Source organism: Mus pahari, chromosome 3 (assembly GCF_900095145.1).
Source record: "Mus pahari chromosome 3, PAHARI_EIJ_v1.1, whole genome shotgun sequence".
Lineage (NCBI taxonomy): Eukaryota > Metazoa > Chordata > Mammalia > Rodentia > Muridae > Mus > Mus pahari.
In genome coordinates this window covers 20494545-20518269 of record NC_034592.1, presented here as the reverse complement: position 1 = coordinate 20518269, position 23725 = coordinate 20494545, and the positions used below count along the sequence as shown (strand labels likewise).

General features: G+C 51.6%; 2 protein-coding genes and 1 non-coding gene across 8 annotated transcripts in view; 2 read left to right on the top strand and 1 right to left on the bottom strand.

Moving 5' to 3' along the window:
• Angptl2 (angiopoietin like 2) overlaps positions 1-10775 on the bottom strand; it is a 32147-nt gene extending 21372 nt beyond the window's left edge. The window contains exon 1 of the mRNA XM_021195036.1: positions 10279-10775. The gene's annotated coding sequence lies outside the window, so the exon portion shown is untranslated. The remainder of the gene's footprint in view (positions 1-10278) is intronic.
• The window catches only part of Ralgps1 (Ral GEF with PH domain and SH3 binding motif 1), a 215184-nt gene that overhangs the window by 121213 nt on the left and 70246 nt on the right, over positions 1-23725 (top strand). The window lies entirely within an intron of this gene.
• Positions 14974-15116, top strand: LOC115063716. Its single transcript, XR_003843597.1, has one exon. It is a non-coding gene; the product is annotated as a small nucleolar RNA SNORA48 (small nucleolar RNA).

The window sequence follows — 23725 nt, the reverse complement described above, 5'->3', positions numbered from 1 at the left end:
TCCTCCTCCTCCTCCTCCTCTTCTTCTTCTTCTTCTTCTTCTTCTTCTTCTTCTTCTTCTTCTTCTTCTTCTTCTTCTTCTTCTGTTTGTTTGTTTGTTTGTTTGTTTGTTTGTTTTGAGACAGGGTTTCTCTGTATAGCCCTGGCTGTCCTGGAACTGACTTTGTAGACCAGGCTGGCCTCGAACTCAGAAATCTGCCTGCTTTTGTCTCCCAAGTGCTGGGATTAAAGGTGTGTGCCATCACACCCGGCCCTCCAGCAGCTTCTTAAAGTGAAAGGCTAGGACTCTTGGGGCCCTCTCTGCCCTAGCTTCAGTTCCCTCCTAGATTTCATCTCTGGTCCCTTCCTGCTTAGTCACTTCCCGCAGCCACTCGGGAAGCTGCTGTCCCTTAGGCTCTCAGGTGCTAAGGACTCCACTCTATCCACCTCTCCCCTGTTTCTTTGTTGCTCACTTCCTTTCTCTTTCGTGTCTTTGCTCAAAGATCACCTTCTCAGTGACATGCTCTCTCCCATCTCCAAAATTAACCTAAGATTGTGACCCCTACTTCCCCTCAGAGTCCTTGTCACCAGGTTTGTGCTGTCTCTAACCCCAAATGTCAGTGCCTCTGGGGAGTCAGTTTTGGTCCCTGAACCATTTGTAATGTCTACTGCCTGACCCAAAATAGAGACACTTGGTCAATATGTGGTGGTGATGGGTGGGGGATGCATGTGTGAAAAGACAGCAGCAGCTGCAGTGCAGTGGAGAGAGCTGTGGAGACAGAACTAGCAAGCAAGGAGCCCGTGTGGGACCGAGGTGATCAGCCTGTGCAATTGAGGTCACAGGTCAGATTCACTGGTAACATCCATTGGGTGTCACCACATGCCTGACTGCCTGACTGGGGGCTTCTTCTCTGTGTTCTTATAGTGTTCTTGATGGCAGCTGCTCTGCTTCTTAACTTTTACAACATATGTATATGTTGTATGTGCATATGTAGGAGCACAAGTGCCATACACACTTGCAGAGGTCAGAAGACAACTGCAGGAGTCTGTTCTCTCCTATCATGTCTGTCTCAGCCATCAACCTCAGCTCATCAGGCTTGGTGCAAGAACTCTTACCCGCTGGCCCATCTCATCAGACCTAGATAGTCTTAATCCCGTATCACAGAGCAGGAGACTGGGACTCAGTTTTCAACTCTCAAGATCACAAAAAGGTGGCACAACTGGAATTCAGCCCTGAATTCAGCCCTGTGCTGATGGCCATTAGCAGTTGGAAGCCACCAGCATCATCACGTGTGCACTTAACATTCATATCTGCTGAACACGGCTGTGGCACAGGAGCCCAAGGAAGCTTCTTCTGGGACTCCCTGGTTGCAGGTGCACCACGGACCAGCCAATAGGTAGCTGTGGATCAGACCCTGTTCTTCATGGGCTCCACTGGGCTGTTTTCTATGGAAGTCCAGAGCCCATGTTTGGTTCTAACAGTCAAAGAAGGCCTACTGGGCCAGGCAGGGAAGGTATTTCATGGAGAGATCTGTGGAGAGGTGGGGCTTCAGTGGAAACAGGATGGTTTAACAATATTTGCCTGGTTTCCAAAGCTTTGGTTCCTTGGGAGCTGATGGTCACGCCCCCATTGTAGAAGAATGGGGAGAAGCGGGCTCCAGGCTAGGGTTGGCCCTCCTGCCACACCTTCTGTGGGCAGCTCACCTGCCTACTTGGTGACAAACACCTCTGTGCTGTGGCCAAGAAACTGTCAGAATGCCATGGAGGCAACTTGGCACCAGAGAGAAAACTTGATTTCTAAACATTTCTGGGCATCCACACCTGGAGGGTATGCTGTGCTGTTTATGGTGGGTTCTGACCCTTTCAACTGTGGTCCTCACTGCTCTTGCCTTTGGACTTGAGATCCTGAAGTCTGAGCACCTCCTTTGTGGAATGGGGTGGCTCAGCCTCCATTGCACATTGGGTAAAGAAACACGAGGAGAGAGTGTTATGATAGCCACGTGATAGCAAGCGCAGCAAAGCACCGAGGAGCAGAGGTGACGGCAGTAGGTAGGACGCCATTGTCCTCTTGGAGGAAAGGCCACTAATGGCCCACTTCATAGAGAACCTAGGTCCAGTCACAAAGCTGCTCAGACCAAGTTCTGACCCTGGGCTGGGGACATGGTCACTGAACCCCTTTTCCTGGAAGAACATAGTTTGTCATCATTAGACTAAAAAGCAAACCAAACTTGACATGTGATGCTCACACACGTTCTGACCCCTCCGAGGCTCAGAGTCTAGGATTTGTGTTGTACCCGACTTAAAGGTGAGGATGTGAAAGCCCAGAAAGATGCAGGTCACCAAGTGTCCTGGCAGTCTCTGGGCTTCCGGTTACATCAGCATGGGCCTAAGCTTGGTGGGGTAATTTGGAGTCCGGTCCCTTACAAAAAGGAATTCAAGGAACCGAGTCCCCTGTGGAGGCTGACATCCTCACTCTAGTAAGTCAGCAGTGTTAGTGACCAGTGAAGGGAGACACCTGGCATGCAGGCAGACAGGGTGTGCTGTCTGGGGACATGCAGCAGGTAAAGTCCAAGCTAGACCATCAAGGGGCTCAACCAGGGCCATGGTCTGATGCGTCCCTCAGCCTCCATAGCAAGGAGGCTATGTTTTCCCTAAGGAGTCTAAACCATCTTCTGCTAGTTTGGCAGTTCTGAATGGGCAGTAATGAGTCTGTTTACTTTTGCTCTCTTGATATTTATTCAGCTAATTGCATCCCAGGAGAAGTAACCCCCCAGCATTCCAGCCGTTTTAGGCTGGAGACTAGCTCAACTCTAGGCAAAGTGCCCCTCCTTGCTTTCTCCCCATGACCAACAAAGAAAAGCAAACCCAACTGTTTTCCTTGGCTTAGAAATTAAAATAAAAACACCGATCGGAATCGCTTTTCCACATTGTGTGGTGAGGAGTTTCCATTGTGCCGGGCTTCCCTCTCTCTAACAGCAAGGCTGCAGTAAGCACGTGGCAGGACAGCCTTTGCACATGGGGAGGACTCCCTGGGCTTGGGTCTCACCCAGCCTCCTGTGGGCTGTCTGAGTGTCCCCATTTGGCCTGTGTGATGGGGCCACACACTGCGCGTCTGCACCCCTCCGGCCATCACAGCACTGTAGCCTGAGCATTGGGCTACTTCGTGGGATGAAGCATCATTTTGGTGATACAGAGCTGACTCCTGCCCAGTGGCAGAGGCTGCTGGCCTGGGATATGCTTCTGAGTTCTTATCAAAGATTGGGACTAAATGAGAAAGGTTCAAATAATACAAAAAGCTGCAGCCAGCCAGTTCTAGGAAGCAAGCAGTTTGTCTGTACCATGTCACTAAATCTTCCCAGTAGCCCATTGGGAAAGGCCCATGGCTTCAGGACAGCCATGTAGCCAGGTGCTGGCGGCCCACACCTGCATCCTCTGCGGCCACTACCTGCAGGGCAGTTAGTCTGTGTGACTGCTGAGATGCTGAGGGACTTTGGTGGTGAGCTCGCACGCTCACGGTCTTTGTGGGCTTATGTATTTCTAGTATTCTTGCCTTTTTCCTTAAATAGGGTCGCATGTGTCTCAGGCCAGCTCTTCCCTGTGAAGCTGAGGATGAGCCCTGCCTCCAGTTCCCCAGTGCTGGGTCTGAGGCTTGTGTTCTTATCACCCCCATTTATGCAGTGCTGAGGATTGAGAACTAGCCAGGCACTCTGCCTGCTGAGCCATGTGTCTCCCCAGCCCATTACATCTATCTAGTTACCACAAAGGTGCATTGAAGACTAAAGGTGTGGGTGTGGGGTGTGTGTGTGTGTGGGGGGGTTACTGTTGAGACTGAAGACCATCACTTGTTGGCTTAAGTCATGAAACTGCGAAGTAGCAGAAGCAGGCAGCCTGTACACAGAAACACCAAAGTAGGTCTGCTGTGAAAGCAGTGTGACAGGAAACTCTAAGACAAGCCTTCTGATCCTCTAGGCAGGAGGAGGCTAGGGGTGCTCTTGGGGTCTGCAGAATTGGCTGTTGGGGGCTCTCCTGGTCAGTGCAGGTTGTACTCTTCTGGAAGAGTACTGTTCTCCACCCCAGCTAGCACTTCCCTGCCAGCTGCGAGCACAAACTTGAGGCATCCCAGCCGTGCTGGAGATCTAAGAAGTGACCTTTGCCAAGGCCACAAGGCCCATGTGTGTTTGGCTGGCCCTCCCCTCCAGCTTCTGTGCTTGAGTGAGTCTGAAGAGTCAGAGCATGAATGGAGATGGCAAGTCCAAGATCAGGACACCAGAGAGCCCAGCAAAAACTTAAGCAGCAGCAAATGGTTATTACTGTAAAAGCTGCAGGAAGACCCAGCATACCTGCAGAGTGGTTTCCAAGCCGCCGCTGACCCAGGATGGGGAAGGAACCTGCTGCAGAGTAAGTTTCTGAACAGAACCATCAGGTGGGAATGTGGCAGCAGGAGTGTGAGCACTGGCTGTCTGCTTTGTGGCATATGTGTGTACCCCTACACTCTGTCTTGTTGGCTTTCACAGCTCTGAGCATAGATGGCTCCAGGTACTGGGCACTCTCCGATTAGTATTACTAGCACTCAGGAAACACAGTATTGACGCCTGATGTAGGATGCAGCTCACACCTGAGCTGAGCAGCGAGGAAAGCCAGACTCCAAGGTGTTAGGTCTCCTGGAGTAAACATCAGAACCATGTTTGATGATCAGTGCCAGCCCCATGCCCTCACTCCAAGGTCACCTCTCCACCACTATGAATAAAGACTCCTGTTTGTTTGTTTGTCTAATGGCCAGGATGCAGTTGCTTCTTACTGTTGAGCAGACCTGACTTTCAAGTCAGTACAAGGGTGAGTCTTGTTGGATGTTAGAAAGAGCTTCTTCATCCTGTGAGTGGAGCGACCCCAGAATGGGCATCGCAGACAAACAGTGGTAGACTCACCTTGGGCAGCTTGGAAAAGGAACTGTGTATCATTTGTCCTCCGTGATTCACCCCAAGCCTGGAGGCCAGGGTGGGAGTAACCAGTCTCCAACTGCCACCCTTCTCAACCCAGGATCCTGTGAGTCATCCCTCATGAGAGACCATGAGGGCCCCAGCGAGTTGCAGCCAGCTCCTCCTCACTTCTCAGCTTAGCAATTGTCAGACTTTACATAAGTCCCTCTCCATGCAGCCTTCCATCCATCCCCCGCTGACTTAACCTTCCCTTCTACCAGTCTGGCTTCATTCTGGGGTCAGCCCTGTTGTGGGTGACTTGGGCAGAGGCACAGACCAGAGAAGCAGAGAGAGTAGGTTCGAATCTTCCAACTGTACTTGCAGGAGTGATGGAGATGGGGTGGGGCAAGCCTGAAGTCCCGGGCTCTCGTGCACATGCCACGGGTGAGCCGTTGGCTTCCAGGGAAGGCTGAATGTGTGGAGGCGGACTGTGGTCACACCGTGAGATCATAGGGGATGTGGTTAGGCTGGGGAGCTGGGTGCCCATGCCAGGGGGATGAGGATACTGCTGTTACTTCTTCTTGCTGCATTATTAGGGAACCATTTTGAGATTCCCCCAAAGTCCTCACACGGAACCCTCTGTGCCAGGAGTCATGGAGAGCAGAAGAGAGTCAGGGAGTATCTGGAGAAGCCATTTGAGAGTCCAGCTTCTGAGTTGGCTGCTGCATTTCCTGTGGTGCCTAGTGTGCACTGGAGCCCTGGATTGGGGGCCAGGGTGGGAGGTGTCTGCCGCTGGCTACACACCACTGCCCCAGGCAGCTTCCTGGAAAACCTGGGCATTGCCCGGAGCGTCTCTCCTGAGCCCAGTTGAATAGCTGACACAAAAGGTCACCTCAGCCAACAGAGGTGCCTCCTACACATTCATCCCCATTTCAGAGATGAACAGATGGAGCCAAGGGACAAAGACAAGGGCCAGGACCAGGGCTGCCAGATGGTAGGGTTGGGCTCTGAGCTGGCTTCCTTACCCACTGCATCTGGGTGGGTATGAGACAGAGTCTTTTGTAGTCCAAGTAGACCAGGGACTGGCCAAGGCTGGTATGGTGTGCCCCTGAGACTCCTGACCCTCCTGCTGAGATGTCAGGCCCTGTGTGCCAGTGCCTATTTTAGTGGGTGTTAGGCAATTAAACCCAGGTCATTTGGTGTGCTAGGCCAATACACTACTCTATAATTCACTCCATATGCACTACCAGGACTACATGGCATTCACATGGCACTAAGTCAGCATCCTTACATGCATCTTACCCATCCTTACATGCACAGCATCCTTACATGCATCTTACCTTCACATGCTTTCTGCCTGGAGAGCCTTTTCCCACAATTCTACCTGGTATGCATCTGTCTTCCTTTCTAAGGTGAACTCTTAAGGCCACCTCTCTGTGAAGAAGTCTCCTCTCTATGCCAGCTTGCAAGAACAGTTATGTCCACCCAGCATCCAGAGCTCAGACTGTACTGGCTGGCCATCCCAGGGTGTGAGCTTCTTAGAGTCACCTCAGAATGGCCATCTGCTAGTGCAGCACCTCGGCAACTAGATGCCAAGGACTACATTTGTTCCCCTTATTCTCCTGGCTACTCGTAAGAGACAGAGCAGGGAAAAAGAAGCGAGGACCCTGTGCTCCAGGGGCCTCAGCAGTGGGCATTCCTAAGTCAGGACAGCTAAGGGGCCCACCCCAGGACCCAACCAGGATGGGGACTAGCAGTGGTGGATCTAGGGGGAGGGGAAGTGCCTGAAGTTTGTCTCATTGCTCATGGACTCATCCACCCTGCAGATCTCCTCTGCTGTCTAGGGTGGATGCTGGAGAGTTATTCAGCAGTCCAACCTTCCATGGCAGAGACTGGAGTAGGATCCACCCCCTGGCAGGCTTAGGCCTTCTGGAAACTGGGAATCTTTGGGAGATGAAGATAAGACTTCCTTCTGGGCATTTCTTTGGTGGTCTCCATCTGCCTGTTTGGGAACCGAGTGACAGAGGCCAAGTCTCTAGGGCTGCTGGCCTCAAGACAGGCTGGTTTCACCAGGGAATGGACCTGTACAATGGCTCAATTGTCAGAGGCCTGGCTCCACACCCAGCATCTTAGTATTCCTGTGATCTGAATGTGTCTCACTGCAATGTATACATGGAACCGGATGCTGTAACACCCTCACCCTACCCCTACCCCCTGCTCCTGTTAGGAGCAGGATACAGCTTGGCCACAGAAACTTCCCCCAAATAAGGATTCTTATGTGTACTGTCTGTCACCATAAACTCCAAGCTGCCCGAGCTTAAGTAACCTCTTTGGTGTTTTCCATAAGTTTATAAGAAAGATTCACTTCTCATCCACCAGTTCTTTACAGAGATGTCTACTGCATGGCTGTAGAAGACTGTGAGCTGGGCTGAAGGGATAGCTTAAAGCTGGGGTTCCTCCTTTGTGGGCCACTGATGGAGAGGCCATGAGAGATACTGTGTTCCTGAGTCTCAGTTTCCACTTCTGTATCAGCTCCCAGGGCCACCTCTTATGACTCACGCCATCTGCTGGGTGTTTGTGGGATTGTTTACAGTCTGCCTGTCTCTGTTGTGCACTTAGGTTCTGCACAACTGTTCTATGGTGTGCACCTAAGATGAGAACCTTCCAGATAAAGTAGGCTGTGCTTCAGTGAGAGGCTAAAGGCTCCCTTCCCGGCTGTCTGCTGTGTTTGTTTCAGATGTTTGTGCTACCTCAGGGGCTGTTAGGTGTGGCCCAGGGTAGATGCTGAATTCCCACACAGCCTCACAGGATTCCCCCTGGCAGTGATGGGAATGCCTGCCAGCACGCCTATCCTGTCAGGTGGATGAACCCCAGGCTCTGCCCTCCACATGCAGGGCCAGGACAGTGTGGGCCGTGCAGCTCTGCTCCCCACGCTGCAGATACGGGCCCCGCAGAGAAGGCAGCAGGGACGCCAGGGAAGCACACTGTTCTCGGAGGGATTAAGGTCAGCAAAAGCAGACTTGACAGCCAGGGACGGCCATAGGGCGGCATCAGGACAGAGAGGTCAGGATACCATGTGGAGTAGTGGAGTACAATAGAAGCGGGAGTGGGCTTTGGAACGACGGTGCTAGGTTCAAATGCCATGGATCACATAGCTGTTAGCTTAGGCAAGTTAACTTTCTTTATTCTTTATCTGAAACAGGAACCCCTTTTCTAGGGTGGGAGTAAGGGTGGAGTAAGATAGAGTGCTTGCTCACTAAGCCCAGTGGCCCACAGCCATGCTGGGCAAGAGTCTCTAGACTCATACACGCTCTCCACCTATCTCTTTCCGCTGTGTTCCCCTTGCCCAGCGGTAATCTGTATGTCTTAGCCAGATTCACAAAGTTAGTCAGAACCTTTGCAGAAGCATGCACTTCACAGCCACTTTCCAAAGCCTCCAGGGACTCAGGAACTCTGTCCCTGGGCTCAGGTACACTGGTGGTATGTGGCAGTGGTCACCATGACCAGGCTTGCTGGAGTCTGTTCTCTGCTTGTCCCTCTGTAATTTGAAGACAGGTGCAGCCGGTGGTCCTCTTGTGGGACCAAGGAAGCTCCATTTTCCTATCCTTGTGGCTCTGACAGGGATGCCAGTAGGCAGATCAGTATCACCCAAGGGTGATGCAGGATAGCATCCTGCCTGGGAGAGTGGTGTTAGAAGTGTTGGTCTAGTTGTGTTTTTTAATAGTGTAAATAGTTGGATGTAAAAATGCTACAGGTGGCCCAAGCCCAGTCTGAGATGCAAAGCATCTTTAATACATTTTAATACCCTTTTATTATTTTATATTTAAAATATAAATATATGAATAATATATATGATAAATAAAATATAAAATAAAGTTATTTTAATACTCTTTAATACAGTTCCTTATGTTGTGGTGACTGACCCCCCAACCATAAAGCTATTTCATTGCTACTTCTTAACTGTAATTTTGCTATTGTTATGAATTATAATGCAAATATCTGATATATAGGATATCTGATGTGGGTGCAACCCACAGGTTAAGAACCCCTGCTTTAGAGAATGTATCCAGGCCAAGGAAAGAACTGGGGTACCTGTTCCCCTCTAGGCATTCAGATGGTTGGGCTCTAATAACTGGTAGCCAGGTTTTTAGAGACTCTGAACTAAGGTCTCATGTGCCACCCCTGGAGAGCAGTGATGTGTGACTTGAAGTGGCCCTGAAGTCACATGATAGGCTTCCTCATTTGGGAGATGGAGGTAGTTAGTTGTGTGTTGTGGGGTTGCAGCAGGTGTCTGCTCTGCTGTTGCTGGGCTGGGCTATCAGCCCTCTTTTTCACACATCGGGAAACTGAGGTTTAGAAAAGCTGTGATCTGCCACTTAACAGAGCTCAGCCGAGGAGCCAGCTCGTAATCGCTGCCTGCCATACTAGGCATGTACTCAGAAGAACCCATGTGGAGAGCACTGAGCTAGCTTTGGAACTTGTGTTCTCAGTCTTCCTCAAAGGGATCTTTTTCTGAGTAACAACACTGGCCTCCGGGAACTCTCCTAATCCCACAGCGGAGGCAATAGCTGACCTGTGACACAGATGTCACAGGGAGAGGGGAGGGATCAGCAGAGAATTTCTGTTTGGAAATATTATCGCATGCCGAAGTGCTTGCTTTCAAGGGACTGACTCCGTATGTGGCGCCTGCTGTGTCCCCTCACTAGGCTGCTCAGAAAGCATGTCCTCCAGTTTCTCAGCCACATCCTGCTGGCTGGAGACCTGGGGTCCATATACAGTATCCTCGGGCGCACAGGGAAGTCAGGGCAGCACTTTGCCCCAGTCCTACCGACAGAAACTTGTGGGTGACATGTTCTGTCCCGCACAGGACGCCTCTGCTCCTGGCATGCTGGCTGCCCGGCCCAGGGCACTTTCTGAACGGAGGCCCCACTGCCTCAGGTCCGCATTACAGCTGCTTCTGCCCTAGCATATTCTCTAGCTGGCTGGGTGTGCAGGAGTCCCAAGCTTGAACACAGCTTGCCCAGTCCTACACTGCCCTGCGGCTCTCAGCCCGCTGCCCTTTCAAATACGCACCTACGTACACGCACACACCCGCTATGAGCCTGTGTCCAGCGGCTGCACCAGCTCACCCCAGAGGCTCTTTGTCTGAGAGAGGTGAGCAGGGCTCACCGATGAAGTCCTCAACATGCCAGCCCAGTGTGCTTGTGCCTCTACACCACCCTGCCCAAATATTCACAGTCCTCTGCCTGGTCAGATGCTTGATTTGGCTCTGAGCAAAAGCAAGGTTTGACCCTTGTGGGGTCCAGCTGTACACGGAAGCTGGAGGGTTGCCCGTCTCAAGCCCCTCTTGCCCTGGCTGTTGGAGTTGAGAAGTGGCCTCTTACCTCTTCTCTCCTGCTTGGCTCTGGAGCAGTGCTTCACATGCCTCCCGGTGCCATCAGCAGCACAGGCTGGCCGTGGCCTCCAGGAGAGGTCCCGAGTCTCAGGCTGGACCGGCAGCCGCCGAGCAGCCCTGTCTCAATGGCCTCAGCCGGCAGCAGTCTATGCTCTCAGGAGCTCCTAGGGATGAGGCTGGCTCTGGTGTCACTGGGGCTGCTCCCAACCTGCTCTCCCTCACAGTGTGGTCCGCAGCCGCCTTAGTGCATGCTTCTTGCAGGTCCTGGGTCCAACAGCACTACTCAAGGCTTGGGGTCCATCCCCAGGCCGACAGCAGCAGCCTCAGTTGAACTCCCCAGGTCCTTTGTGGAGCCTTTACATGCCGCCAGAGGAAACTGTGAGCGCAGCCTGACCCTGGTTGGCTGCAGGCACTTCTCTCCGCCCACCAGTGCAAGAGGATCCCCCAGGCCCCAGAAAAGCTCTGGGCCTCCCCTCAGCTCCAGACAGGGGCGGGCCGCCTGGTGATGTCACACTAGCTCCAGCCCCAGCTGGCCCAGCCCCTCCTGCCTGCTTTGGCGGCCTGGGCGGGGCCCCCTCCTTCTTTGGCACAGGAAGGCTGGCCAGCTCTGCTCCTGGATCACCATCCTGCTCCACTCCCTGATGGCTGACGTTACTGGGGTGCCCTGTGTAGGCAAAGTGCTTCTACTGGACTCGGGTAATGGGCTTGAGCAGCTGCAAGCGGCTGCTTGGGAGGCCAGGGAGCCCAACACACTCTTTCTGTGGGTTGCCCTACTAAGCACTCAGCACCCTTCTCATACTCTTCTTTCCAAATCACTTCATCCCTGCAGAAGGCTAGCATGTGGCGGCAGAATAGGACAGTGAAAGTACCGTGGCTGGGTTGGGGACCAAACTAGAGGAAGACTGTTTGCCACTCCCTGAGTCACCTGTCATGAGCTTCCTTCCCTACAGCATAACAACACTGCCAGGTTCACCAAGGTCACATGGGAAGGTCTGGTTACAGGGTCAAGGACTGTGTGCTGGGTAGACAGGTGGGCTGGACTGGAATCCCAAGCCCCTGCTATGTGACCCTGCCTCAGTTCTCAGCTCAGTTTTCAGCTGTGACTTGGGCGACGACTGTTCAGGGAACACAAGGTAGAGTCCCCAGGAGCTGTCAGCTATGAATGGTCGAGAGAGTGGAGGGCTAAGACTGGTGGCTCTGCGTAGAGAAGGACAGGTGACCTTGGTGCTTAGGCCACATCCTTCAGATGCATCAGGTCTGTTGAGCTGGCAGTGGAAGGCCACTGGCATCCTGCAGGGGTGCAGAGAGGGGGAGACCCCAAGTCCCATGCACAGGCCCACCCACTGCTTGATATTAGTGATGACTCTTCTTTGAAAAGTGTTAGTGGTGGTGGTAACATTTCGGTACAAACTAGGAGGAAACTTTAGTGGCCCTCTCTTACAGCAAGGTAACATGGGACATGTTCCTGGTCTCTAAGGAGATAGACCCACTGTGGCTCCCTCTCCCAAGACTGCCACCTTTTGTTCAGGAAACAAATTATTTTTTCTGCTTCTCCTCGGCCTACCTAGCCCCTTCCCCTTTCTGTCAATTTCTTCTGTTCCTAGAAGACACTACAGACCTTAAGGGATACCATTAGCCAGAGAACTGATCTGGGCTGGGCAGGAAGTCTTTTTCTACCAGGGGTGAAATTTCTACCAGGGGGTGAAAAACACCTGCCCTGCTTTCTGCCTAGGACCTGGCCCAGGTCCTGTGGCGGAACACCACATATTTGGCAGGTGAGTTACCATATTCTGCAGCGCGGTCACAGCACATTGAGAGGCTGCCCCCTCTCGCTTATCTTCCTCTCACTTCTAGGATGTATTTATGCAGATGCTGCCGGATGGAGTCTCTAAGCCCAGTCCCATAGGATGGCTCAGACTCAATAGGCAATCAGGTAGAGGCGGGCTATCAGATAGTCAGGGCTAGGTGGAATAGGTAAAGATGCTATACTTGCTTCTTCAAAGATAGTCCCACCATCCCCCAGATTACCAGGAGATTCTGACACTCCTCCCACTGAGAGGTAGTATCCGTTCTCCATCCTTACAAGTCTGTGTGTGGTACCAATTTATACTGGTAACACCAGTAGCATGAAATGAAGGAACCTGATGTCCAAGGCCAGAGAACAGGTGGTTAGTTAAAGGTCAGGTGACATCTGCTCTGTCCTCTGAGACACCATCTCACAGAGCCTTGAGCAAGCCAGAGCCTGAGAAATTCAGGGTTCATAGCACATGGTAGATAATACTGCCTCCACTGGCATGTATGGAACGTCGCCTCCAGATGATTCTAGCCTCTACCTACCGAATTACCTCACCTGTACTTTACTCTCAACCATACAGTCCCCCTGTCAGGGTCCTGGCTCTGAAGGAGAGAGAGAGAGACCGTTCCACTGTGGCACATCTGAATTCCTGGCTCACAGCTTAATGGAATAGTTAGAGACTACTAAGTTTTGATGTCATTTGTTAGACCACAGAAGTAACTGGAGAAGATACTGGGGCAGGAACAGTTACATGGTGCTCTTTTTTTTTTTTTTTTTTAAATTTATTTATTTATTATATGTAAGTACACTGTAGTTGTCCTCAGAGGCCCCAGAAGAGGGAGTCAGATCTCGTTAAGGATGGTTGTNAGCCACCATGTGGTTGCTGGGATTTGAACTCTGCACCTTTGGAAGAGCAGTGGGGTGCTCTTACCCACTGAGCCATCTCACCAGCCCCTACATGGTGCTCTTTTGTTTGAGTCTGGATACTATTACATTGGCTGGCCTCAAACTCAAAACCCTCCTCCTTAGTGGTGGAATTACAGACACACACCACCATGCCCAGCCATGCTGTGTTCTTTCAGTGGAGCTGAGAGAATGTTTTGGTTGAGGAGAGAAAGATGAGGCTCTATTAGAGAGGTGGGATTAAGTCCCAAGGATGTAGTAACAGGCTTTTAGCAGTGCATGGCTGGTGGTGTCTCAGTAAAAGGCCAGTGTTGAGGAATCTGCTGCTGGAGCCACGGGCTGGGCATCTGAAGCTGGAGGCTGTGCTTGAGCCATTTGGTGAGAAAGACAGGTGGTAGGCCATAGGGCTTACTTGATGGCGAAAGGAGTCTCCAGGACTACCACGTCCTCTGGAGACCGGTGTAGCTCATGCATAATATAACCGGTGGGTTACCGTGGCACTGCTGTTTGCATAATCCCAAGCTCCAACAATGTCAAACCCACCAGAGTGGCCTTGTCCCACCCACCTTCGCACAACCCTTGCCTTTCGATGGCCCAAGACAGTCAGGTGCCCTGCTTGGGAACTCAAGCTTCAGAGTCTATTTCTACTTTTCCTGCTCTGAACCTCTGAACCTTGCTTTACCTTGTCCAAAAAATGGGGGTAGCATGAGGATCGACCTCAGAGAGCTATTATGGAAATAGATAAGGGGCTGAAGAGATGGCTCAGCTGTTAGAGTGCTAGCTGCCCCTCTAGAAGAGCTGGGTATGATTCTCAATACCCACATGATGCCCACAACCACCTGTAATGTAAGAGCCAGGGATCCAGCACTTTCTTCTGGTCTCCCTGGGTGTCAGGCACACAGTGGAACACAGACACACATAGAGGCAAAACACTCGTGCACATAAAAGAAAAACATTTTTAAAATATTAAATGAGCTGTATAACACATTAGTTTATGACATTCTGGCTCCGTACAACCTGTGAATGCTGGCTGTAATATTACTGCTGCCTCCGTAACTGGGCAGTCAGTACCTGGTAGACAGATGTCTCCTCTTCTGCTTTTGGTTTTGATACAGGGTCTCTTGTATTCTAAAATGACTGAACTATCCGTGTAGCCCAGGATGACCTTGAACTTCCCATTTTCCCATCTCCTACCTCCTGAGTGCTGGAATTCACAGGCGCGCATTGCTCTACCTGGTTCACATGGTGCTCGGGATGAAACCCATGCTTTTTGCATGCTAGGCAAGTGCTCTGCCGAGCCACCCCTCCAGCCTTGTTTGTTGTTTCAGACAGGGTCTCCCTGTGTAGTCCAGGCTGGCTTGGATCTGAAGACCCCTTTGCCTCAGCCCGAGTGTTGAGACTGCAGGCAGAGGCTACATTTGGCTACAGCCTCATTTCCTCCTCTGTGTTTTTTGAAGTTTTTCTCTTCTCTGGCTTCTTGGAGTTTGACTGTGATGTGATTAAGTGATCTCCTTTGCACTGGCTCCTTGTGGTGGTCACTGAGGCTCTTGGGCCAGTGACTGCTTTTCTCTCTCCCTACATTTAGGAGCGGCTTTAACTCTTAAACGTTCTCATGCAGCATTTCCCCTCCTCTCTCAGCCCTATCTGCACACTGCGGTCACGAGACTCTGTCTGTGTATGCCTCCTCCCTGTGCAGTTTAGATCTTTTCTCTGGTTCCACTGTGCTGATCTTTCCTTTCTGTATCAGTCTATTCATTTCAAGGGAAACCTTTGTGAAGTATTGTACTATTCATTCTATTTCACTTGAATTTATTTAAGAGGCAGATTCTGGCTGTTTAGCTCAAGCCACTAGAAACTCTTGAGTAGCCCAGGTTGGCCTCAAACTCACAGAGATCTTCCTGCCTCTGCTTCCCTGGTAATGGTGTTGAGGGTGTACACTACCACAACCAGTTAGATTTAAAACAAGCAAACAAAAACTAGAGGATAAACCCCTGTCAGTGGCAGAGAGACCCCTTGGTGGTGGTGTTGCTCTTACGTCAGTCAGGGCCAGAGCAGGTGGCGGTCCTTTGTTCATCCTAGCTTGATGCCTGGCTTGGTGGCCAAAGCTGCCTTATGCCTAGGATTCATAAAAATCAAATCAAATCCAGACAGTGCAGGGGAGGAGGAGGAAGTCGGACAGAGACCTATGGACCACCGTGCCACCCACAGGCCTCCCCCTTAGTGCACATCACAGGCAGGACATAGATACCCACTGTTGCTATGCCACAAAGCACTAACAGAAGATGTCACCCAGGGACCCACCAGCCATGTGGCCATCCTGCAACAGAAGCCACCACAGTGTGCACATATGTGGTGGTCAGACGGGAGAGAGAAAGAAGTGGAGCAGCTTGAGCGTTATGGAGAGAGGTGGACCTGGAGACTCAGGGTAGACAGGAAGAGCCTGCTGTGAATGACCAGCTCCTCCATCTGGGGCCACGGTGATGTCCAGCCCAAGCTGCCTCTGAGGACCACGTCTGAGTGCACGACTATGCAGAGGCAGTGGTCAGTGTCTATGTGCATGGCTCACATTATCACTAGAGACCATGGGGGTGTCCCTGGTCGGGGCAGCCGGGACCATGTGGATGTCCAAGGGCTGTGCATAACTGGCCCCGCCCCTCACTGAATGTGGCACTGTGAAGAGCTGGCCCCATCTCTTACCTGCAGGCCATGTACCTCATCCAGGCAGCACAGTGCAGCTGGCCCCACCACTCATCTGCTGGCATGGAGCTGGTGCTCCCTTACCCCCACCCCCCTCCACTTCTGGCAGTTGGGAAAGCTGCCCACAGGGTCATGAGCTGGGGAGAGCTGGCCCTGCCCTTCACTAGCTGCAGTGCTTGGAAAAGTGAACCCTGCACTTTGCCTGGACCCTACAGCAGACTCTGGTTGGAGGAGGGGGCACAGATGAGCCAGCCCTGAGGCTAAAAGCATAGGAGATTTGGTCAATCATTGGTCTGCCATGAGGATGCTAGTGGAAAGAGCTGGGCTCTGGGTCCTGGGAGTGGAGGGCTGGCCCTGCCCTCTTGTTGGATATAGTGTGGGAGAGCAGGCCCTGTGCCTTGATGGTGGGGCAGGGAGCTGGCTGAAGCATGTGAGCAGGCAGAGCTGGCCCTGCTGCTCAGTACTCTGCCACTGTGAGCTAGCCTGAGTTGGAGGTGCAGCACTCGGGAGGGTGGACCCCACACCTTGACTGGGCAGCACAGTGTAACTGGCTCTGGAGGCGTGACTGTGGGTGAGTCAGCCCCAGGGGCATAAGAGCAGCAGTGCTGACCCTGCCTGATGGCAGCATTGGGTGGCTTAGCCAGAGCAGCACTGGAGAGCTAGCCTTGGTGGCACAGATAAGGGGAGAACTGGTGGGCTGACCAGCCCAGCCACAACCCAGGCCCATCCAGATCCAGGGCTCTGAATTGGCCCACCACAAAATCTATATCGTCTGCAAAGAGGTGGAGTGCATGAAAGGGCTGGTCCTGCTGATCCAAAGCTGCAGGATCTCCATGACACAGGGCAACGACAGGATAAATAGGAGGTGTCCAGTAAGGATCCAATATTGATGCTGTCACAGATGCCAGAGAACTCGAACCAGACCAATGACTCACTGCAGTGAACATTTGCAAGTGAAGATGTGTGGACAGAGGGATATACAGTGACACACCACAGCTTCCACGATGAGATGTTTTCTATGCATTATTTGTTGCTGTTGTTTTTGTTGTTGGTGGTGGTTGTGTGTGTGTGATTTTGGGGGGAGGATGCCAGGGTGAAGGGTCGAGACATGAGAGGTCGGAGAGGTGGTGGTGGTTGTGTGTGTGTGATTTTGGGGGGAGGATGCCAGGGTGAAGGGTCGAGACATGAGAGGTCGGAGAGATGAGAGGGACTGGGGGGTGCATTATATGAAATTCACAAAGAATCAAAAGTTTAAAAATCCTAGAGGATAATTTTACAGGAATTTGAGAGAAAACAAACAAACAAAAACCAGATCAGAACCAGAGATCACAGCAGCTGCTGGAAGGAGATGGGAGAGTAAACAGTGTTTTCCGAATCAGATGTGGAGAAAGTCGAGGTCAAGCCCACGCTGAGGGTCAGAGCAGGAGTCAGCTGGTCTCCAGAAGAGGGCAGTCCAGGTAGCCTCAGGGCCCAGCAGTTCAGGATGCTCTGGCCTGTCACACCTGTAGGGACAGCGCTGAGCTCTGTGAGGGGGGGCATGATGCTCCAGCCTTGCACACCCGCATCTCCCCTTGGGGGAATGAAACCACATTTTCTCCACATCACAAAAGATCTCTTGCCTTGTCTGGACCAGGCAAGCAAAGCTTCTGCTCCTTACATGGGAGAGTGTGGTCAGCCACTACCCCGCCAGTTCGTAAGGGCCTCTCTGCCCAGCAGTGCTCTAACCTTGCCAACTGTGGTGTTTGTCTGACACCACACCTGTGTTCAGGAGTCCCTAGAAGCCGGCAGGGGCACCTGCTGCTGCAGTCGCTGTGTGATTACTAGATTTCTTCTGAGAGTGTCTGGGTTCTGGCCTTCATTTCTGAAACTCTTGGATATAATAGCTATTTCCAAGTCCAGCGTGTGGGTTTATTGACTTGGGGCAGGGGTGGGACAGGAGAGGGTCTTTTTTTTTTAATAACCATGAGTCTCATTTTCCTGCTTCTTTGTGTGTCTGCAGCTGTTCACTGAGAGGCATGTTGAAGAGACTGTATCTTCTGTGAGAATGTGTGTTTTGTCATAGCTGGTAGTGAGAACACTCCAGTATCTTAGGGTTTATTTTGGTTTTCTCCCTATCTCTATCTTGTGGGCTTAATATAGGATGTCACCTTTGGGGTGTCTCAAAGCCTTGTTAACAAAGCAGCTTTTGGTAGGTCTTGAACTCCAAACTCTACCTTAAAACAAATTACTGAAATTTCTCTCTTCCAGCTATGATTTTAATGGATGGTCCCTAAGAGTCTCCCCACATGGGACATGTGTGATTTAGGGTAAACGGATGTTTGGAAGGGAATTTGTGCAGCAGTTTTGGGGCTTCCCTATGTGGACTGCTCATCCAGCACCTGTGTTGTTCCTGAGGCGTCTTGACAGTCATTCCAAGTGTACTCCCCAGCACTGCAGCGTTAGGCTCCTCCTGGCCCTGCAGGTGCCCGGAGTAAATGTAGTCACGTGGTGCGTCTCAGGCGGGGCCTGCCTCTCTGCTCTTGGTCAGAGTCGTCTTCCTCACAGTACCACCTGAACATAAGAAATGGAAGCGGGACTGGCACTTTTTAACAAAGGCAGAGAGAACCATAGGAAGCGGCATTCTGGCATGGCCTCTGTTTCAGTTCCTGCCTCCAGTTCTCTGCCTTGGGTTCCTACTAGGACATCATTTAATGATGGACTGTAATGCCGAGGTATCAACCAGATAAACTCTTTCCTCCCCTCCTCCCCCCAGTGGAAGCGGGGCAGTGTTCCTGTGCCTCGTTAGAGCATCAGGATGTGCGTTCCAGAGATGGTTCGCGCGCTTGTTTTGTTATAGCTTAGACCTTGACTGCTCACCAGCTTATGGTGCTACTGGAGCCTGTAGGAGGTGCAGCCTAATGGGAGAAGTGAGGTCATTCTTCCATCCAAGTAAGTACTGCCCTCTTCTCTTTCTGTGTTTCCAAGCCCATGATGTAACCAGGGCTCTTCCACGATGCTCTCCCACCATCCTGTGCAGCCTTGGCTCTGAGCAAAGCAACAAGGCAGGCAACTCTGCAGTGATTCTGTGAGCTCCAGCCACCCTTTCCTTCTGACTCTGAACCAGAAAGAGGGACGTAGATTAGGTCCATTTTACTGATAAGCAGACTGGGGCTTGGCTAAGTGGGGTCCTTGGCCCTGAAGCAGTGGAGCTGAGATTGAGCCTGCATGGCCTGGAGGAGCACATTGGCCTGACAACAGGTTACATTTCTTCACCTCCAAGGCACCTTTTCTTTTTTGAGATCTTTGAAATTGGGATGCATCTCTTAGCTGAAAGTGTGCAACTGTTCCATTAGCAGATCTGTTTTTGTGGGTTTTATTTGTTTTGTTGTTGTTGTTGTTGTTGTTGTTTTCAAGACAGGGTTTCTCTGTATAGCCCTGGCTGTCCTGGAACTCACCCTGTAGACCAGGCTGGCCTCGAACTCAGAGATCTACCTGCCTCTGTCCCCCAGGTGCTGGGCCTAAAGATGTGTGATACCACCCCTGGCACTTACCTCTCTTTGTTTCTCCAAAGTATTTGTTTGGCTACCCTTCCTTCCTTCCTTCCCTCCCTCCCTCCCTCCCTCCCTCCCTCCTTCCTTCCTTTCTTGCTTTCTTTTGTTCTTTCCTTCTTTTAAACCCTTTGTTTCTTACTAGAGCATGACACATTTTTTTTAACACTGAAGACTTGGCAGGTGAACGAAAGTGTGGCAGTTTTAGGAGCTGAGGCTTCAGTGGGATTGGGGATGAGAAGGCATAGCCCCTCCTCTCCTGGCCAGCCGGGCTTAGGCAGGCTCAGAGGAGTGTCCAAGCTTCAGGAAGCTGGTGGAATGCTGCAGCCTCCGTCCACCCAGACCTAATAAAACAGCTGACACAGGCCAGCTGCTCCCTCCCCTTCTGGAGGCCTATGTCAGTCCTGTGACTTGCTGCCCTGAGTCCAACAGAGAGAGAGCTGTATGTTTTCTGGCTCCAGTGAACAGTCTGAAGACGGTCTGCAGGGGGCTCCATGGCGGAGCTTTGTCCAGTGCCACTGAGGGTATCCAGGCACCTCAGAGAACTAGGGTGCAGTGTCTAATAAGAACTGACCAGACACGTGTATCTAGCCACCAGAATGGGCTGCACACTTGGTGTGAAGCAGCTCACATGCAACCCAATTCATTCCTGACTTCTCCATCCACTTGTCTGGGGACAATCAAAGCAGCAGGTTTTCTTGAGTGGGACACCACCCAGATATCAAGCATGTTTGTTATTTAGTCAACACATGCTGGTGGCGAGTCATCTGCGTGCCAGAGGTTGGTGACAAGGCAGTTTGCCGAGACTCTCCATTGACTGGCTTTCGTTTGATCTCAGAACAGTATTGTTCAGGAATGCTTACCTCGGGAATCCAGCCTCTGTCCTTGTGTGAGCCTTGGCCCATCCCTGCAGGGAAACTGAGGTCCAGTGGAAGTAAAGACTCTCTTAGAGTTTTATTTCCTCACAATCACAGTCTCACAGAAAACTTCCAAATCTGATTAAAGTCATCCCCATTCCATGTAAACTTGAAAACAATATAGCCATTTCTGGAGCCTGATCTGGAACAGGCAGGACCTCCAGGGGACAGTGTAATGGGTGGGGTGGGGGAGCCACTACAGCCCTCCTACTGGTACTGCTAAAATCCTTGTCATGAAGAACAGTCAGCGCCTACTGACCTTGTTAACCTTTCTGGGACGTCAGAGGGAGATGGGCAGACAAATGAGGGTTTCTAGAAAAAGCCTGAGAATGTAGGCTTCCCTGGAGTGAGAGTGGTCACATGGTAGCCAGGTCTGCACATGAGTGATTGTCACAGGACCTGCACCGAAGCTTCTAGATTATCTGCTTTTGCCAGAGATGCCTTGGCTCCTGGACCCCAAGGAGCAAACTGTTGTGGATAATTAACCAATTGAGTAGAAGATGACAAGGTTGTCTCTTTAAATGTCTAGTATTTTGCAGTTCCCATCCCTTCTTGTTAGGCTTTCTGCACAGAGCCACAAGCACACACAGCGAGCATGTGCTCGCTGGCCAGCCCTACTGATCTAACGGTGACTCAGTCATGTTGAGCACACTGGCTTTAGTGTAGCTCTCTTTGGGGAGCCCCATAAACCCAGGCAGCTGTGTTTATTGTTGCTATGCTTACTCTCCCTAGCTAACAATGTCTTCTCTTCCCAGCCCCCCAGCCAGCTTCTCATTTGCTGCTTCTTAACAGCTGAGGTACCAGCCACCTGGTAGTGCTTTTCCTACGTGGCACTAGCTTAGTCTGGCGGGCTGTCCTATGGGAGGTCCCCGAGCTCCAGTGCTGGGATCTCCGGGATACAGCGTCTGAGCATCTCTGTTCTTCCATAAAGGCTGCATTCCGTGCCGTGCTCTGTGGGTCTGGCCTGCTGGGAGGCCTTCCACATGGATGCGCTCACTGCATCCGTAGAATGGGCTCTTTCAGGAAAGGGTCTCCCCATCGTTTCCCATTGTACCTGCTGAGGTGGCTTAGCTCAGTGAGGTGTGGGAGGTGAAATAATACAGACAGTAGTGACCAAGCCAGAGTTTAGATCTGTGCCCCTGGAGAGCCAAAATCCACATTCTGGAAGATGTTTCCATCAAGGTAATGTGGGGCAACTCGTGACTCCCTGGTTTATCTTTCTGTAGAATAGCCACTTGTTTTTATTGTTGCTGTCCCGTGAGACAGGGCCCTGTGTAGCTCACGTTGCTTTGGAACATGTTGTGTGACCCTGGTTGGTTTACAATGTATGCTTTCTGCTTCAGCCTTCTTAGTGCTGGGATTATAGGAGTGTGCCACCATACCCAAGTAGAGGAATACTTTTAATGCCCAGAGTTCGTGCCAAGGTTGAGATGTGTAGCTGACACACACAGTGGCTTTGTGCTTAGGACTTTAGTGAGCTTAAGATTAGTGTTCCTCAAATGGTTCAGACTTCACTGAGAGCCATGAGCACACAGTTTGATGGGCCTACCCCAGATGCTATGACTCAGTAGATCTGGGATGTGACCCAAAATTCACACTTAGTTCCAGCGAGTTCAGAGGAGCACCATGAGCTAGGGCTGGCCAGGCAGTGCCCTGGCCCTGCTGCTGAGGGTGGTTTCCTGTGCACAGAGACTGGCCCAGCACCAAACAGGAAGAGTGCAGCTTGGTTTCTCCCAGTAGCTCCTAGGAGCTGGTCTCAGGCTTTCCCTCTTCTGATGTCATTGACTCTAAGCTGAGGAAACCTAGCATGTAAGACACAGGGTGATATCTGGCCTGTTAACCAAGATTCATGTGACTGATTTTGTCATTTGTTCCTGATTTCCAGTGATCTTCCTTGTACATACTAGGAAAGAAAAGGAGCTGGACAAAATGACTGTGCACAGGAACCACTTTTGCCAATTAATCAAATAATACCTTCTAAAGCAGGGGTGGAACATTAGCTGTGGCAGTGGGCGCTGTGACTGTAGGCATGTGTACTTCCTTTCCTAGCACCTGCACTGGGAAGTTCAGGTGGGTCAACTAGTTACCTCTTTAAGGGCCCAGTGTCCAGCCCAGAGCATAATGTACACTGATGGGCAAAGAAATAAGGGGTCTTGTGGCACAGTGTTGAGTACTAGAGTCATAGTGAGCCAGGTTTGAACCTTGGGCCCATCTTGCCCAGAGCAAATAGCTTAGCGCACGAGTCTCCATTTCTGTCTTTCTAAATCGGGGGTGGACATGGCACCTGTGTTGCGCAGGGCTGGCGTGTGAGCGACGTGCTGGAAGATGGGTAGCTAAAGTGTCTGTGATGTATGTTTTCCCTTGCTATCCTCATAGTCTTATTACCCTGCCTGCAGACTAGTGTGCTGTAGAGAGTGTAACTTCTTGAACCCACGCTCTGCCATTGACAAGCTGTCCACCCTCCTTCCTGTCACCTCTTCATCTTTCCATGTCCTTTGTAAGGCAGGGTGAGGGGCACCCACTTACAAAGTGCCTGGCCATTGGGGACTTGTGCCTGCCAGATGCTTCACTATGGCTGGGCTTCAGTGACATTGACTCCATCCCCTCCATAGATCTACAGAGAAGGCAGGAAGGAGTCCGTGGCTGCAGGGCTCTAGGAAGAAGGCAGAAAAGGACCCAGTGCACCCCAGGAAAGCCTCCTTTCTCTCTGCCTTACCCTCAGCCCCATCACTGCAGAGAGAAGAGCAATGTGGCTGGGTGTGGCCCTGGGGACAATGATCCCCAGACTGTGGTGCCTCCCACCACAAAGCTCTAGCAAGAGCATGGAGTCTGCACACTCACGGGATCTCAGATGCCCTCCGAGGCGGCACTCCTGCAGGTGTGACCCCTGCTTTGTTACCTGCCAGGCTAGAAGTGTCCCCAGTGTGATAAGACCATTTAGAGGCAGCTCCATAGCATCCTTTCCCTTCTCCTCTGCCAGGCTGGTCCTGAGCTGCCTGCTCTGGCGCAGATTTCAGACACGATTCCCACACCTTGAAATACGCCCTTTGAGGTCCTCCCCACCCCCCTTTATACAGAACCCAGGCCTTCCCTCGTTACTCTGTGTGCAGAAGCCTTTGGTAAACAGAATGCTTGAGCTGTGACTTGCTGGTAGGGGTGAATCCCCACTGACTGACGCCCAGAGGCTCCAGCCTATTTTGGGCCTCATTTCTCTCTGGCTGAGGTCTGTGGTCGGAGCACTCACCAGCCCCACCACCCCCACACTCCAGCACCCACTACAGGCTTGAAGGACCGACAAAGCTGGTTTCAGGTTCCTTTCATAGCTGACTGTTGGCCCAGCCAGGCCTTCTTGCCTCCACCCTACCACGCCCATGTCTTAGGCTAGGATCCACTTTGCTCTTGTTCTGTGCCCCGTGATTCAGAACACACAGAGAACTTCACTCTGTCAGAAAGCATTCACACTGCCATGCGGCTCATTCAGTCCTGCCAGGCGTCTGACCACCAGTTTCCTGCTAGCAGGCTGCTCCTCAGGAATGGTGACTACACCCCACCCCCACCTCCATACATGGGGGTCTCTCCCTTTTTTTTTTTTTTTTT